Below are 12982 nucleotides of genomic sequence, written 5' to 3' on the forward strand. Positions count from 1 at the left end.
TTCACTTCAGACTGATCTTTAGAGACACCACATGCAAGTGATATCATCTCATTTAAAAATATATTTATTTTGTATTTATCTATTCCCCATCATTGTTTGTGTCCATTTGCTGTGTGCTGTCTGTGTCTGCTTGTCTTCTCTATAGGAGGTACTGGGAACTGAAACTGGGACCTTTCCTGTGGGAAAGAGTTGCTCAATTGCTTGAGCCAACTTGGCTCCCTGCTTTGTTGGGTTTCTCATTGCCTTTCCTCTTTATGTCTCATTGTTACATTATCTTGTTTTATCAGCTCATTGCACCTGCCTGTTATGCCATCCTCACTGTCTTCTCCAGGAAACATGAGGAACTGAACTCAGGACCTCCCTTGTGGTACATGGTAGCTCAATAGCTTGAGCCACATCTGCTACCTGATCCCATCTCTTGAGAGTGAATTTTTATAACCCAGTATACTTTTCAGGTAGACAAAACACAGGAATCTGTACAACCAGAAGGGGGCCCTTCCCTGGAGCCTGCCAGATGCTTTGACACAGTCACATCATGGTGAATCCACAGGTTTTCAGGGGATTTCTCATCTCCCTTGTCCTCCTGAGTTTTGAAGGTTACAACAGAGAACACATGCACACACTAGACCATGGGGCTCAAAGCCTACACACATCTATCATACCCATAGCACATGTATGCACACACAAAACACACACATGCATGCACACAGACACACATTACATATGCATACTCAAACATCTGCAATACCTATATCATGCTGTCACTAACATACATGCACATTCCTGTGTATGCACATATACTAGTCCATTAATACATCCACTCACAACTACATTCAGGGACTGGTGTGTGCACACACATTTACATTCATGGATACACACCTATACACATACTTTCCCATGTACAAACACATGAGCACACACAAATATGCTATCTCTCTGCTTCTTGTAGCACTGGACTCGAAATTTGTCATTCATCCTTGTGTCCAGCATGTGGATATAGCCCCACCCCCACCCCAGGCTGAACTCTATGCTTGTTTTTGTGCCTTCCTTTGGCAAATAGGCCAAAATCTAGAATGAATAATCTGATTCTTGGCAAGTGATTGCACTTTAGGTTTACCTTTTCCTGTTTACCTAGGAGCCCAGCAGATGCCCCATAAGAAGGCCTGCCTGGCAGGGGTCAGGAGCACATGGCTGGTCAGGCACAGTCAGTACAGCCAGGACCCACCCACTCCACATGCATATGAGGACCCCTGGATATGCAGCCCAACAAATGGATGTTCTCAGTGGTTCCTGCAAGATGCAAAATCCCAGGAGCAGAAACAAATGCTGGACAAGAAATGAGGCACCCAGAACAGTAAGCTTGGCTTGCTTTTCTCTTGTTATTTCCAGAATTTTCTCTCTATATCTGATATTTGTCATTCTGAATAGTAAGTGTCTTGGGGGTAAGTAAATTTGGATTTATACTTTTTGTGGTGCATTGTCTTTCTTGGAAATTGATATTTCCAAATTCTGCAAATATTTATGTATAATGTTGCCTATGACCCAGCATTTCTATTACTTTTCATCTATGCCAGATAATTGATATCATATATCAACCAGAAGAAGTTGTACACAAATGTTCAGAGAAGAGAAAGAAAAAAAAAAAAGACCTAGGAGTGCTGTGCCCCAAGCCCATGTACTAGGCAGGCTTTTAAAACTGCTCTGTAAGTTTGAAGAGTAAAGGTATCACTTGCCTGATAAAGCCAAATAAGTGAGGACTTTTGAAAAAAAAGCTGACTTCTAGGGAATGGTTCCCTAGGCCAGGAGAAGGCCCAGTGATCAGAGGGTCCACAACACTTCCTGCAATGCAGGCCTCTTTTACCCTCCCTCCACGCTTCCACTTTCTCCATTGGGAGGGCATATGGTGGGTGCCCTGGGCTCTGGAATGTTCAGAGATGAATTAAGAGTTGAATTATAGAACTTTAAGAGAGCTACAAAATAGGTCTCAAATTATATAATATTTTATTTTGATTTTCAGCATTGATATTTCTAGAGTAATTAGAAAAATTGACACTTAATGATACGGCATAATTTTAAATGCTGGATTGTTCCCCACATTGCTTTGAAAATTTTTAAACCTTCATTTTATGAAATGTCTGGGCTGGACCATGGACAGGCTGGAGCAGAGATGGGAGGGAAAATCAGTGGATATGTCTTTGGCAAATGCTGCAGTCTCCTCTGCTTTTATTTTTTGTTGTACACATGTTACTGTAAATAAACACAAATATACTAGTTATACAGCTTACTGTTCAGAGCTGTATCTACAACAAGGTCAGGCAGTAGAACCTGGCTGCCTTCCCCAGGAGCCCCCATGTGCCATGGAAAGTCATAGTCCTCTCCCTGCACCCCTGGAGCAGCAGCCACTGGAATCTCAGTTAGAGACAGATCTAAGCACACTCCTTTAATTTCCAGGCACACGGGCCTTACTTTCCATTGCACCCTGCCAATTTTCACAAATGTCTAAGTGTCTTATCCAGACATATTAATAGCAATGGATTTTATAAAAAAAATATACTGTGTGTCAGACACTGTGGTAAGCAAGAAATAATAATTAATTAACACTTAAATGTATGCTCACGCACACGATAGGGCAAATTTAACAATTACTAAGTATATTTGTTTCTACATTTGCTGGTTCTGACCAAGCACAGGAGTTGACATCAAAGTTTTTGACTATTTACCTCCTGATTGGTTTTCAGCTTGTTTACTAAATCTTCAGCCTGACTCTCCAGAGTTCTAATTGTTCATATGTATTTTTCCAGCTCTATCTATCAATGTGCTCTAAGTATCATAACAAATAATCACAAATCTCAGTGGAATAAAAATATAACAAGAACGATAAATGGATTGCTCACATTTGTTTATAAGGTGTTCAGGTTGGAAGTCTTGCTAAGGAGTGAAATCTATTTCAAGAAATTACTGAGAAACACAGACACACACCAATTCATAACCTGGCATCCTCACTTGGTAGACCAAAAATTAGATGCAGAATGAAAAAGAATTTAGAATTCCAGGGGGGATGTATTCAAATTGTCCAGGCTTGCAAGCAGCATAGATTATACCTGTGCATGTTCCATAGTTTTTTAAAAGATTTATTTATTATTTATTTATTTCTCTCCCCTTCCCCCCCAGCCTGTTTGTCTGTTCTCTATGTCTATTTGCTGTGTCTTCTTTGTCCACTTCTGTTGTTGTCAGCGGCACAGGAATCTATGTTTCTTTTTGTTGCGTCATCTTGTGTCAGCTCTCTGTGTGTGCGGCGCCATTCCTGGGCAGGCTGCACTTTCTTTCGCGCTGGGTGGCTCTACTTTATGGAGTTCACTCGTTGCGTGTAGGGCTGCCCTACGCGGGGGACACCCCTGCGTGGCACGGCACTTCTTGCGTGCTTCAGCATTGCGCATGGGCCAGCTGCACACAGGTCGAGGAGGCCCAGGGTTTGAACTGTGGACCTCCCATGTAGTAGACGGATGCCCTAACCACTGGGCCAAGTCCGCCGCCATGTTCCAGATTTTATTATCGACCATATGATGTTCCCTGATATCAAGGGGGAAAGAAATGTGTATTAACTGTAATCTCAGGATGGAGGGAAAAAATAGGTGTGTGTGGACAGGATATCTCTACACAGTAAGGCATTGTCACCTCTCCCTCTCTTTCTTTCACGTGGATTATTTTCTTTTGAGAAATACCATCCATAAATTTGAGAATATACATAATATATTTGATGCTGTTGATAACAGCAAGAGGTTTGGTCAGTGTTCCCAGTATTCAGTGATGGGGTTGTTTTTCTATTTTCTGATTCAGCTTTTTTAAAAATTATCTTTTTTTAAACTTAATAGTTCACACAAAATGTTACATTAAAAAAGCATAAGAGGTTCCCATATACCCCACTCCCAACCCCCACTCCATCAATTTTTTTATTGTATTTGTTTGCAGATACATATATTACAAAAAATGTTGCATTCAGAAAAATATAAGATGTTCCCATATAACTCCCATATCAACAGCCTCTTTCATCATTGTGGCACATTCATTGCATTTGGCGAATACATTTTGGAGCACTGCTGCACCACATGGATAATAGTTTACATTGTAGCTTACAGTCTCCCCCAATACACTGAGTGGGTTTTGGCAGGATATATAATGTCCAGCATCTGTCCTTGTAATATCATTTAGGACAACTCCAAGTCCTGAAAATGACCCCACATTCATCTCTTCTTCCCTCTCCCTGCCCTTAGCAAATACCGTGGCCACTTTCTCCTTATCAATGCTACAATTTCTTCCATTACCAGTCACAATAGTTCCATAGTAGAATATCAGTAAACCCACTCTAATCCATAATTTATTCCTGCATCCTGTGGACCCTGGAATGGTGATGTCCACTTCACCTCTATATCTAGAGGGAGCGTAGATTCCACCTGGATGATGGATGCAATTCTCCTGCTTGCAGTTGTAGGCACTCTCAGTTCCCTGGTGTGGTGGCTAACTATCTTCACCTCACTATTAGCCGATCTGGGTAAGTTCAATGAACCAGAGGGTAGGAGTTGCAACACTGCTGAGGCTCAGGGCCCAGCTGGCACATTGACAATCCAGAGATTCAAGTTTCCGGAGTATACACCAACTCTAGCACCAAACACAGGTTCAGTCAAAGTGAAAGAAGAGGCATGTATAGAAAGTTCACATCTGAGTCCAACTCCATCACACCCAGGAACACAAATTCCAAAGTAGGGCCCACTGATGTGGTACTGAACGACCTGACACTGAGGGATTAATAACAATCACTAACTGGTGATGCAACTAGAAAAAGACCTTGAATAAAAGAGCCAACTAAGACCAGCAAAATATCTCAGCCTACATGTAGGATCATGTGTTTAAAACTGCTTTTTTACCTTGAATAAAACGGGGAAATGGCAAAGACAAATGTGTTTATATAACTAAGAGTCTTCAGAAAGAGTCAGGAGATCATCAGAGCGGTCATGCTTATGCACACCTCAGCGGGACACCAGAGACAGCCAAAGTAGGTACAACCCCAGGTACTGGTTCTCCTGAGAGCTATGGAGACACACTGGTTCTATGGTCTTGGCAGATGGCTCTGGAGTTCTGATTCATCTTCAACTGCATATTTAATGCAAATGAACAAGATGGAATGTTTCCTATGACATTGAGAAATTAAAATGAACTGATTGTGTTTAATGTATTGAAAGGTTTTTGTGAAAAAGGCAGGGAACCATCCAAAATCTGATAATAGTAAGGGAGGCTGGAGGTTAGAACAGGTCAGAGTTACTGTAGGACATCACATACAGGTGCCCAGCAAGCCAGTGGAGATGGAGTTGGAGAGCAGTTAAAGACACAGAGACCATTTATGAGGCAGATCCCAATATGATGACAACAGGACTATCAGATCAGTCAACCTGGTTCTGGGGAAAGGGAAAGACAGCTGTTAGTCAAAGGGATATTGATGCAAAATATAGGAAATTGGTTGGCTTTTATAAAGGGTATTTATTTTGGGTAGGAGCTTACAGATACCAGACCATAAGCATAAGTTACTTCTTTCACCAAAGTTCATTTTCATGTGTTGGAGCAAGATGGCTGCCAATGTCTGTGAGGGTTCAGGCTTTCTGGTTTCCTCTCCTCTAGGGTCTTGCTTCTTTCTGGGTTCAGATTCCTCTATTTCCAGGACTTGCTTCCATGCCTTCGGGTTCATTTCTTCCTGGGGCTTGTTTCTATTTCCTCTGTGAGCTTACTTCCCGGGGCTCCAGCTTAAGGCTTCAGCATCAAACTCTAACATCAAAAAACCTCAACTCTGTCCTTTGCCATGTCTTTTGTCTATGAATTCCCACCCACTAAGGGGTGGGGACTCAGTGCCCTAATTACATGACCCAATCAAAGCCCTAATCATAACCCAATCACATCCAATCCCAAAAAGACATTATAATATTTGAAAATAAACTTAAATCAGTAACAATGCAATTATTAAATCATATCACAATCATTTTAAAGATATATAGTTTGCCTTGGAGCAAAGTCCCATCTGCTGCAGACCTCTGAAATGTACAAAACAATTTATCTGTTTCAAATACACAAATAGAGAGACAAAGGATAAACATTTTCATTATCATAAGGAGAAACTGGGAGGGAAACATGAGTCATGGATCCTCTGCAGTTCAGTAAAACTGCAGGACATATTTCATTAGATGTCCTAGTCTGACACTCATTCTTAAGATGATGGTTTCTTCTCCTTGGCATGCTATAGGAACCCACCCTTTCCACATGCTTGCCAAGTGAACCTTTTCTTGCATCCACCCTCATCAAGTACCTGGGTTTTGACCAAGCTCTAGACCTTACCATCCAAGAGTGTTGGGGTCATTGCCACACCTTATCCAATCTTTGTGTAAGAGTCTTAACCCCCCCAGTACAGTGACATGAATACCACATTCCCCATAACTTTTGACAAACAGGATTAACCCACTCAGAGCAATGAGTTGACCATCTGGCCTTCCCTAACATATGGCATGCAGGCTCAACCCTCTCAGAGCAATGAATTGACCACCTGCCTTTCCCTAATCCATGGAGGACAAGTCCACCCCTCTCAGACCTTTGGCGAGCTGACCTTAACATCCATCATCCTTGGAGAATGTGCTCCACACTCTGCACCTTGGGACAGCAAAACTCCCAGAACACCTGCTGGGAACATCCACCCTCTTCAACTGCTGGTGAAAACTCACCTTCTCTGTACACATGGATGGTGTTCCTGTCTTGGCCCAGGGTGATGTCTTAATTCCAGGTCTCAGTTTCCATGGTTTTCCTCTTAAAAGTGTTTCTCCTTCAATCATTCATTTCCATGTCCCCTTATTTTTTATTTTTTTAAAAAGATTTATTTATTTATTTATTTCTCTCCCCTTCCCCCCACCCCAGTTGTCTGTTCTCTGGGTCTATTTGCTGCGTCGTCTTCTTTGTCTGCTTCTGCTGTTGTCAGTGGCACGAGAATCTGTGTTTCTTTTTGCTGCGTCATCTTGTTGTGTCATTTCTCCATGTGGTCAGCGCCATTCTTAGGCAGGCTGCACTTTCTTTAGTGCTGGGTAGCTCTCCTTAAGAGGCGCACTCCTTGCACGTGGGGCTCCCCTACACGGGGGCACCTCTGCGTGGCATGGCACTCCTTGCACACATCAGCACTGCGCATGGGCCAGCTCCACACAGGTCAAGGAGGCCTGGGGTTTGAACTGCCGACCTCCCATGTGGTAGATGGACGCCCGAACTGCTGGGCCAAGTCTGCTTCCCTCCATATCCTTTTTTGTTCAAGCTGACAGTGGCTTTATTCTAACCTGAATCACAAAGACTGTCCTAATCTGGGAATCCCACTGAGTTTCTTCATTAGCCTTCCTGGAAAAGACTCATCAGACTGTCTTGGGATGACTCAGTTCTGATCCTGGTTACTCTTGACAGAGCCCTTTGTGACTCCATAGAGGACATTCTGCATGTGAGAATTTCCCTCTTACTACAGTGAAACTTTCCTATTTCAGACACTTCATTGGAAGGGACACAATCCTAAACAGTGAGAGCTCCTAAGGGAAAAAAGAATGCATTGAGGAAACCCCAGACCTAACAGGGAACCGGTCCTTCCCCTTCCTCTGAACCTGGTCCTTTGACTGAGACCCATGTCCAGTGGTTCCTGAACACCCCTGCAGCCCAGCACCCTCCAGGTGCCCTGCAAGGTGGGATTGAGTCTGGACTCACACTGCCTCCCTCACTGTGTCTTACTCAGTAATGCGCTGCTGTGTCCTCAGTTCTCAGACTGTCCATCTGCAAACACAGCATGTTCCTGTCAAAGTCCCAGAGATGGTGAATTGGCCCTTCCCAGTTCTGCCTTGTGTGTTGTGGAAGCAATATTGATAATGTACAAGACATGCCCCAGCGTGTCCCTGTAGCTTGGGGGTCTCAGGTCAGTTGTAGCTACTGGAAGTGAATCTATGGTCTGCCAAGGATAATACTAGAGATCTTCTCTCTTCATGAAATCTCACTCACTACTGAGCCCTCCCTCTTTGCTAAAAAGGCTTTCCTTTGTTCCATCTGTACAGTTGAATAAAATTTGATTTATAATTCTTTCACCTCTTTATAAACTCAATATATCAAGTTCACCAAGATGCAACATATTATACCTTAATTGTATTTTACAATGTTTGCAGTTTAATAAAAAAGACCCCAAATGTCTGTCAGGACTGTGCTCAGTGCATCCACTTTGCAAATGGGCTGCAGAACAGTGTTTGATCCAAACCTCAGACAGCGAGAGGACATGAGCCCAAGTGCGGTCACCCCTCGGGCTGAAGTGTGGTTTGCTGGCCGGGCAAGGGGCGGCGGCCGTGGTAGGCCTATTCCAAACTGGTGCCCCCATAATAGGGTGGTTGGTCGGACTCACCGCCACCCCTGAAGGAAGCTCGGCATGGGCGAAGAGTGCCCTTGGGTCTCCCCTTCTCGGCAGCCATGCTTCTGCGGCCGCCCCTCCTCCCGGATGGTGCCACATGATGCCTATGGGGCGGCACCCTTCTTCTTCTTTCTCCCTGCGCAGGCACAGGGCGGAAAATTCCAGTCTGCCCTTTTCCCCTCCCCCGACAGCAGCAACAGCCAGGCGTGGGCGGAAAAATCCAGTCTGCCCTTTTCCCTCCCCCCGACAGCAGCAACAGCCAGGCTTGGGCGGGAAACTCAAATCTGCCCTCTACCCCAGCAACAGCAGCCACCAATCACTAAACCCTGCCACTTCCCCCAGCAACAGCGACAGCCAATCCCTAATCACCACCCCTCCCCCGTCCAGTACTGCCCACTGACCTTTCGCCAGCAACCAATCAGAACAGGGCATGGCTTCGACCAATCAGCCTTCCCCAGCCCCTATAAAACTGTTGCCTCTCCCTCAATAAAGTGGACTTGCGTGTTTACCTTGTCTCCGCGGTAGTTCTTCTGCCGTGCGCCCTCCAGTCCTGAGAGCCCCCGACAAGGGCCTGGCCTCCCTTGTCCCCAGTTCGTCGCCTGCTTCTCTGGGCCACCCCTTCATCGCCGGCTTCGTCGGGCAACCCCGTCAGCCGAACCGGGCCACCCCTGTGAGACCGACCCCTCATCTGCTGCCGGACCGACCCCTCATCCCAAGTGGGACCGACCCCTCGTCTCAAGCGGGACCGACCCCTCGTCCTGAGCTGAACCGACCCCTCGTCCGCAGCCAGACCCCACCTCTACCGACCGAGCAAACCGTTGCACCCAAGGAAGAACCAACTGCACACTATGAAGGAGAGATTGCTATTTATTAAGTTGTAGTTATCTCTGATTTTCCTTTATAGATGAAAAAAAAAAGGTCATTGGAAATATCTGCTGAACCCACACATAAGGTTTTCTCACTGCAGGGCTAGTGAAGGGGACATGGGAAGGAATTCAGTCAGCTCATGCCACCTAGAAACAGTCTAGGGAACTTCTGTCAGCTAAACTCTTCCACTAAACTCTTCCCCATTATGCTGATGGTTGTCTCGCATTGTGGTTACCATAAAATCTCTCATTGGCATCCAAGAGTTATAAAAACTTCTTCATTTTGATAAAAAAATGAGGCTAATAGATAGAGAAGCCAAACCGAACAGCCTTAACAAAATGAAATTAACACCAGCAGCAAATACACTTGCTGAAGATTTGGGATAGAAAGTATACATACCAAAGTCCTAGGGCTGGTAAAAGGGACACACACCCTCACACTGTCCCTCACTTTGTACATACCAGGTAGATGATTAGTTTGGATCTCAGCCTTTTCAATGTAAGTGTAGTGTCTCCTCTTTGGGGTTTTATTGAAGTGGCCATGCCCTAGCCAAGGCCAAGGATGGGACATGTTACCAGGCTGAGACTCAGAGTCTTTCAAGTTTATGTCATACTCACCTTCATTTATATACTGGTGTTGGCTCATCATTACAACCACACATTTAAACTTTTCAAATTCCTTTTCCCAGATGTCTAGCAGACTCTGAATTAGCTTCATTACTTCTCTGAGATTCTTGTACTGGTGTATCCTCAGCTAAAAGAGAATTATTACAAATGTCCCAAACACCTCCTTGTGGAAATGTGCCACCATGATTAGCATCTGATTTTTCTTGTCTATGTATACCTGGTCCAAGTGTATCTCTATTCAAAATGTTCAAGTCATTGCAGGAGATTAACATTCTTATAGTTCATCTTCTTGATGCACACCAATAAATTTGTAACTTACAATTTCTAGCAGACTAAGTTGTCTTGATGCTTTCTCACCAAAATCTATAACATTTTTACATGCCTCTAGCAGGTCCCAGACACACCTGTGCTTGTCTGGATAGAGTATTTCCTCTTTCCTAAATTGGTTGTTTACCATATACACTTAAACTTTACCTATTTTCAAAGTCTGTGATTTTCATTTTAAGGTGCTCATATTAAGTTTCTTATGTTGTCTAAGCTTGAAGAATTGTTAAAGATCTGTTAACGTACCTTCACAGTTATGTCTAAGAGGATTACCTGGGCTTGAATATGCCTGCAGTAGTATTCAGTCTCCATGTTTTTGGATCATACATCCTCAAAAATAACATTACATCATAATATTTATCATACTTAGGTAATATTGTATTACTAGTGGTCAGCTTAGTACCAGCTGTTTCCAAGAATATCATCCAAAGTATTTGTTATCACTGAATTTGATCATCTATTTCCAAAAGAAATGCAAATTTTAGAAGATATTTAATAGCTTAGGTAACAGAGTGAAAATTATACTTTAGTACTGAAGATAATGTCCAATTCTTATTAACTGAATCAAAGGGTAAATTAATCATGCTAACTGTGGTGAGCAAAATGTCTTCCATAGTTCCAAGTGAGAGATGCTACCATCAACAATATTTACTGTTTTATTGTCATCTGCTTCATTATCTAATGATACTGGCCTTTTTGTTCCATTACTCCTTGCTTGCATGGGCCATAGTCCAATTTGTTCTTGTTGAAATCCCACGATCTAGGAGAGGTTCTGGATGAACTCTGCCAGAGAGGAGTTTTTCAGCACTTTGAATACAGTGTGTTTCAGTGTTTTTTCATCATACATATCATTGCCTTGGTGTCCACAGAACTGGTCCTCTGCAGCTATCTCACTTGCGAAAAGAGATGGGCTTCCTGCTGCTCCTTCAGCTTCTGAGACTTCACCATTTTCTCTTCTTGCAGTCAATCCCCCAACTGCTGTAGAATATCATTGTCTGTGAAAGCTTGTAAATTTTCACTCAGCTTTGACTTCCTGATAACATAGATGCACTTGTTCAGTGTCAGGTCTTCATTGTGACCCCAACAATCATGTTCATTTGCTTCTTCTTTAATATACCCTGACACCACATTGTCACCAAATTTACACTACTTGCCATATCTTCTGGAGTTCAGGTAGAACACATAGTGTCCACTGTGATTATCTCCACTGTGAACCAGGACTGCATGGAGAATATAATTTGCAGCATCTTTAGGATCTGTTTTTTGTAAAAATTCATCAAGTGGCAACTGTTCAGAGAACTCAAGCCTATCATTAATCTTGCCATTTGGCCCATCTGAGTTTTGTATATAAATCTCATCAGTTGTAACACTGATGTCAATTTTAGGAATTTCACTCCCCTTTCTGCTTCCCACAAGCCATATTCCCCTTCGTCATAATTACCATCACTGTCCAATTGTTCTACGGCCACTTAAACAAATGATTCAAATATATTTTTCTTTCCTTTCATACTTATCTGAATATCATAATAATCTTCTCTTGGATCAGAACAATAGTCTATTTCTGTACACTGGAAGTAGGGCACAATTTGCCTCTGAATAATTTAGGTATGGTGTCTTCTACACACATGCCTTTCATCTCACTTTCAACATTACCATGGAACACTCAACATAGTTCCTGAATATCTTGTTGCATAAAGCTGTCAAGTGTTTCCTACTAGAATGACTTTTTAGCTTTTATCTTCCTATAGGCTTATCACAGATAAGAACACTCTTTGTATTGCTAAAGGAATGGTTTTAGATCATCACCCTCTGTTGGCATCATGCACACAGCTTTTTATAAGGGTTTGTGAAAAATGTCTGCAGCAGGCTGTTCATGTAACAAGTGGCTCCCTGATTCTTTAAACTGACTGTGCTCCTTTGAATCCACACAACTCCTTAGGTTGCATTAGACTGTACAAAGACTTCAAAAGTAACTTTGTCATCATCTATAAATCATTTCTCAGTATCAGTCAGTTCTCTCCAGGCCACTAAATTAGAAACTCCCCAATCATTTCCTTTATGAATAATACAAATCTAATGTGATGACTGAATGACTAGTCATCTACGTTTTTTATCACCTTCAGCACTGCTTGTTTGTGATAAGACCATGAGGTGAAATCAGATTCAGCACTGCACTGGGGAAGGAATCCTACACTGCATTTCAGCATATCCATATGCCTAAATATGTTTATTTTAACGTATTGATTGGTGCTCCCCGCCCACACACACACTTTAGGGGTATCACAATGAAATGTAGTATTCATTGTGGACACATAGGTGTCTGAGAAAATTTTGCTCTCATCCTTACCAGAACAAAGAAGAGATCTATAAAAACTGCAAATTATCAAAATATGCTCAATAAGTACAAAATTGTTGTAACAGAACTAAGAAAAAGCTTAAAATCTTGAGACAGAGCTGTGCTTAAAAATAGAAATGGACCCAAACTAAAACCTAGTTGGGGCCAGTATCACCAGATCACATTTAAGATAGTGAGAAGTTAAAACTAGGAATTGTTAATAAATTTCTAAACTCAGAGTGTGATAAAGTTGCTAGAGTGACTCTAACAGGAGCCATACCCATTATGTCTTGTAGGATCTTTCTCCAAAATTAGGGGAAGACACCAAAAAGGCACCCAGAGCAAAACAAACACCACAAATAAAATATTATTCCTCAG

The 12982-nt window shown here is 42.7% G+C and overlaps 2 pseudogenes; both read right to left on the reverse strand.

Annotated features, from left to right (window-relative positions):
* LOC101436373 (ubiquitin carboxyl-terminal hydrolase 7 pseudogene) overlaps positions 1-10540 on the reverse strand; it is a 34557-nt pseudogene extending 24017 nt beyond the window's left edge.
* Positions 10539-12482, reverse strand: LOC139436152 (ubiquitin carboxyl-terminal hydrolase 7-like; annotated as a pseudogene).
* Positions 12483-12982: the final 500 nt, after the last annotated feature.

This window comes from Dasypus novemcinctus, chromosome 19 (assembly GCF_030445035.2).
Source record: "Dasypus novemcinctus isolate mDasNov1 chromosome 19, mDasNov1.1.hap2, whole genome shotgun sequence".
In the NCBI taxonomy this organism is placed as follows: domain Eukaryota; kingdom Metazoa; phylum Chordata; class Mammalia; order Cingulata; family Dasypodidae; genus Dasypus; species Dasypus novemcinctus.